Genomic DNA, 6,067 nt, shown 5'->3' with positions numbered 1-6,067 from the left:
ATCCACCATCACTGACACCAGCTGGTTAGATTCTGGGGATCAGGAAACTTACTGGAACAGTAAGCACACAATGAATGTTAGTAGAAATAAATCATAAATGAAAGAAGAAATAGCACCATGCTTAATTCCAACAGGTGAGTTTCCCATCTTCTTAAAAGATTTAACACATTAGACCTGAAGCAATTTCAGTTCTTAATAATAGCCAGTTTTGTGCTCCTCCCTTCAGATTGTATGAATAAGGTTTTGAACAACTACTGTATAGAAGGATCGTATTTTCTTTTTTAATTTATTTTTTATTAAAGTATAGTTGAATTACAATGTTGTCTTAATTACTGCTGTACAGCAAAGTGACTCAGTTATACATATATATACATTCTTTTTCATATTATTTTCCATTATGGTTTATCACAGTATATTGAATATAGTTCCCTGTGCTATACAGTAGGACCTTGTTGTTTATCCATTCTATATATACCAGTTTGCATCTGCTAATCCCAAATTCCCACCCTACCTTCTCCCACCACCCCCAACTTGGCGACCACCAGTCTATTCTCTATGTCCCTGATTTTGTTTCTGTTTCCTAGATAAGTTCATTTGTGTCATATTTCAATTCCAGGTATAAGTGATATCATATGGTGTCTTTCTCTTTCTGACTTACTTCACTTAGTATGATGATCTCTAGTTGCATACATGTTGCTGCAAATGGCATTATTTCGTTCTTTTTTATGGCTGAGTAGCATTCCATTGTGTATATGTACCACATAGAAGGATCATATTTTCTGTATTTCCCAAAGCATCTCCAATGCTGAGTATAGAAGAGGTGCCTGGTAGGTCTTTTTGATTTTGTCTTTCTTTTTGGTTTCCTGGGCCCAATTCTAATGAGTACAGCAGAGGGGGTTTTTCCACACATCTAACAAACAGTTCTCAGGACACCACCTTGGTGTCCTACAATTTAACTCAATTCTGACACTGTCTTCCCAGAGATAGTATCTGATTCCATAGGTTAAGTATTCAGTCCTACAAGACTTCCCTCCTAGCACTTCAGATGCCCATCCAAATCTCAGGTTGTTACCTGTACTTTTGAGCAACAGGCTATAAATCTGAGGTCTCCAAGACCCTCTTTTGTGTATGCGATGAATTTGCTAGATTGGCTTACATAACCAAAAAAAAAAACAAAAACAAACCAAACAAACCCTTTTACTCACTACATTACTGGTTTATTATAAAATAACTCAGTAACGACCACACGGAATAAATGCATAACGCAAGGTGTGGGGAAAGTGCACAGACCTTCCGTGTCCTCTCCGAGCACACCACTCTCCCCAAATCTCCACATGTTCACCAACCCAGAAGCTCTCTGAACCTTCTTGTTTGAGTTTTTAATGGAGGCTTCATTACATAGGCAAGATGGATTACTTCATTGGCCATTGGCCATTATATTCAATCTCCAGCCCCTCTTCCCTCCCTAGAGGTCTGGGCATGAGAGTGTATATTCCAATCTGTAATCACATGGTTGGCTCCACTGGCAACCAGCCCCCATCCTTAGGTGCTTTCCAAAAGTCTCCTTATGAACATAACAAAGACACCTCCAATGTTCTTATCACTTAGGAAATTCCAAGGGTTTTAGGAACTCTGTACCAGAAATGTGACAAAAGCCAAATATATATTACCTATTATAAATCACAGTATTCCCATTTTTTTCTCCCACTGAAGGTTATTTTCTTCCTCTTCAAAGAATGAACTTTTATGAGGAACATAATTGGTATAAATGCAGTGTCCCCATCTTCAATCATTCACACCAACTTCAGGGTTTTGTCATTTTTACATAGAATTAATATTTTCCTTTAGTTCGACTAGTTTTTGAAAGCTAAGTACATTTATTTTCAATGGTACCTTAGGCTAAACAATTGTTTCTGCAAAATTTCTTGCTGAATATGCTTTATATTTATATTTTCCTAGTCCACATTAAGACTTCAAATTGAATGTGGACATAACACTTACTAACATCTTTGTTGTTACCAGTTGTGTGGCCACATCACATCTATTAAAAAGAAACAATATGCCCAAAATGGAGTCATCTGTGCTAAGCCCTTTGTCAGCAAACTGAGACTGAATAACCAACCTAATTGCAGTTTCAACCTCTCCCAGAAATGTGACTAGTCAGTCTGGAGTTACCTGGTCAGCACTAATGATGTAATCTGTGATAGATATCCTCCTTACCCCAAAGGAAAGTGACCTTGCTTTAAACAATCCATTCTTTGCTACAGACATTCTCTTCCCACCTCCTTCTGCCCATAAGTGCCTTAGATTTTTGTATAGCTCCTGGAATCTCTTTTCTACTTGTTAGGTAGGATGCTGCCTGATTAATGAATCCTTGAATAAAGCCAATTAAATCTTCAAATCTGCTCAGTTTTTTTTTTTTTAATAACACATCACTCAGCTCCAAGAGGCATTATTTCACATTGTATTCCTTATAGTAACTATAGTGTGGAAAAAACTCTTCCTTTCTTCCTTTCTAGGTTTTTGGTTGGTTAAACAATTAAAATGACATGAGACAGATTAACAAGAGAAAAACAAAATTAATTATGTACTTACAGGAGTCCGCAAAAGATCTGAAGACTCAAGAGGTATCCAGGTAATTGAGGCTTATATAAGATCCTGAGCTAACGAAGAGGTAGGACTCTGAGTCAATAAAGGGGAGGAAGGCCATTTACAAGAAAACATAGGAGATGTTTGGATCGTAGGTCCTAGAGAAGATGGGGTAGAAAATCTACATCACGAAAGCACAGAGAAAGTATCTAAGTTTTATCCAAGGAGCTTTGGGGTATATTTGGTATTGTCAGAAGTCTAGAGTAATTATTTTTTGAAATTTTCCTTCTTTTTCTTAAGTGTAGGACAATCATACTTCCAAGGTCCTGATTTTGACAACACCTGCAAATCTCTGCAGGAAATAGGAAACAACTGAAGTGTACTTTCAAGTTGCTCTCAGAGTTAGGCTTTTGTTTCTCTAAAGATTCAAGTTTCAAATAAATCTTTCTAACTCCTATCTAAAGTTGGTAGAATTTTCTGAAAGTGGAGGTAAAAGGGCTTTATAATTTAGATCTGCTGCTGTCCAGGGGACATGAATTATCTGCAGTGGGGGGTCCAGGATACATCTGCAAAGGACATTGCGTAGGAAAGCCTGGAGCTAACAGAGCCTGATTAAAGAGACGTGGAAAGTAGGAGTAGTTGTAAGGGGAAGCAAAATGAACCCTATCACCCATTTTGGGTGATTCTGATAAATTTACTTTCTGGATGTTTTTGTATTTACATGAATAACCTGTACCTGGAGATCAGGCTGGAGGGCTCTCTGAAAATATTTTTAAAGAAAAGGAAATCAAAACAGGCTGCTGGGTATTTAAGAGATTTTTCTGGGGAGGTTGGAGAAGTTTTGGATTCTAAGGGAATTTGCTGAGGTAATGGGGCTGGATTTTAAGTAAGGGGGTTGTTCAGATCAGGGACCCAGAGATCCAAAAGATCTTCTGGAGGGTCAGGAGCAGGGAGTGGGAGAGAAGGGGAATTTACATTACATGTGGACTTTAAGTTTTGTTCTTAGTATAATTCTTGTTTTTTTAATCTTGTTAAGGAAGTCCGTAACCATTATACTCCTTTGCATACAGTTTTCAACATGGTCTTTCCATAAGTACCAATAAAACAATTGTTTAGGGTGAGAGGTCTCTCTATTTTTTTTCTTTTAAATATAGTCAATTCAAAGGATTGAATTGACCAGCTGGATCTACTAATCTCAATAGCTACTCAAACCAATAAGCCTTTTTATGGCTTAACCATGGGTGCAACAGGCATCCCAGAGGAGAATACAAAAGATACAGTCCTCACAAGATCCAAAAAGTTTACTCCGAGTTAATTTAAGAAAACAAAGACCTTCATTGTCATAGGCAGTGAGAAGGGTGTAGTGAAAACAGTCTCTTCTGTTTCCCATGAGAATGTGAGACACCTCCAGTCACAGATCTGCTAACCTGTCACACGAGGCAGGCACTGCTAGAATGGGATTTTCTAGCACTAACAAAGACAATGAAGGTTGACATGACAAAGGCCGCTTGTGGACTGGGACCCCTGATGAAAAATTCCCCTGAGAGCTGCCGTGATCAGACAAGATGCTGCTGCTTGTGAATTTATGTCCCAGAATCCCAGTCTACTCCACCGGCTGCCAAATGCACATCAGTATGTGCGCCTTCTGGCTGATAGAGATCAGAGGAAATTTTCTCATTGAGAACAAGAAAATTTCAGCATTCTCATTTCGCCAAACCCTGCAGGCAGAGATCTAGAGACTGACATGGTAAGAATCTTTACCTTCTGTTGGCTCGTGTCAGAAGTCCCACTATCTCAACTGTAGCAGCCCCAGAGTGAGCAATGGACAAGTTGAGGAACAAATTACAAGAAAGTGAAACTTCTTCTTTCTTCCCTTACAGGTTCTTTTGTTGGTTAAACAATTAAAATTATATAAGATAAATTAACAATAAATTAGTCACTTCCTTACAGCAGCCCCATAAAGATATGATGACTCAAAGGGCAGCCAGGTGTTGGAGGCTTTATAACATTCTGAGCTAAGGAAACGAAACACATAGGAGTCTGGGGTTTCAGGAAAGGAGGAGATGTTTGGAAAACAAAAGTTGCCCTGTTAAGGGAGATAAGTTTCTTATGCACAAAGGTATCTCTGGTAATAGCTCTCTTCCTGGTATAAGATCACTTTCCAGTGCAAATTTAGGCAATGGAAGGGGAAGTAATGAGCTTTTCCTGAATCTGCTGGGTTTTAATTGCCTTTAGCTCAATATAATCCTTATGCCAAAGAGACATATTTTGGGATGGCAAATTCTACTCCTCATCATACATTGAGGTGATGCTGAGTGGATACCCATTACACTTTGGGGAATCTTAGTGTGACTACTCACAAATTGTGTTTTCTCTTTTTCTTATCACAGACAGCTTGATGTGGCTATAACATTCCAGCCTTATGGAAATATGAGAAAGGTCACTTCCAATAGGGACTTTTAAAAGACAGAAGGTGGGCCTCGTGCAATCCCTCTTTTCCTTCCACAGAACAGAGCTTCTAGGGCATTCAACAAGCTTCTAGGGCATTGCAGAGTCCAAAGACAGAGGGAGCTTGGTCCTTAAATTTCCACACAGAAAGGGACAGCACCAATCAGGAATACTCACGGAACCCAGAAACCTGTTTACTCACTAGATTACTGGTTTATTATAAAAGGATATAACTCAGGAACAGCCAGATAGAAGAGATGCATAGGGCAAGGTATGGGAAAAGGGTGCAGAGCTTCTATGTTCCCTCTGACTGTACCCAATTCTCCACATGTTCACCAAACCAGAAGCTCTCTGAACCTTCTCCTTTTGGGTTTTTATGGAGGCCTCATTACAGAGGCATGATTAATCACATTGACCATTGGCAATCCAACTCAGTCTTGAGCCCCTCTCCTCCCCAGAGGTCTGAGTGTAGGACAGGAAGTTCTAACCATCTAACCACATGGTTGGCTCCACTGGCAACCAGCCCCATCATTAAGTGCACTCCAAAAGTCACCTCATGAACAAAACAAAAGACACGTCTAACATTATAGGAAATTCCAAGGGTTTTAGGAACCTGAGCCAGAAATAGGACAAAGAGCAAGTACATATTTTTTATTATAATTAATCACAATATCATAGTTTTCCCCCATGAAGTGTTTGTTTTCCTCTTCCAAGAATGAACTCTAATGTGGGACATAATTGGTAGAATGGCAGTGTCCCCATCTTCGTTCACACCAACTTCAGGGTTTTTGTCATATTTACATGTAATTAATATTTAATCTTTTCCTTTAATTCAACTAGTTTTTGAAAGTTAGATAAATTTATTTTCAATGGTACTTTGGGCTAAGCAATTACCTCTGCAAAATCTCATACTGGAAATGCTATTTATATTTTCCTATTCCACATTAAGACTTAAAATTGAATGTGGACATAAAACCTATTAACATCTTGGTTTACTAGCTGTGTGGCCATCACATCCCTCAGCTCCAAG

Source organism: Grampus griseus, assembly GCF_964374135.1.
Source record: "Grampus griseus genome assembly, chromosome: 17".
NCBI classification, from domain to species: Eukaryota; Metazoa; Chordata; class Mammalia; order Artiodactyla; family Delphinidae; genus Grampus; species Grampus griseus.
This window is presented reverse-complemented; position numbering follows the sequence as displayed.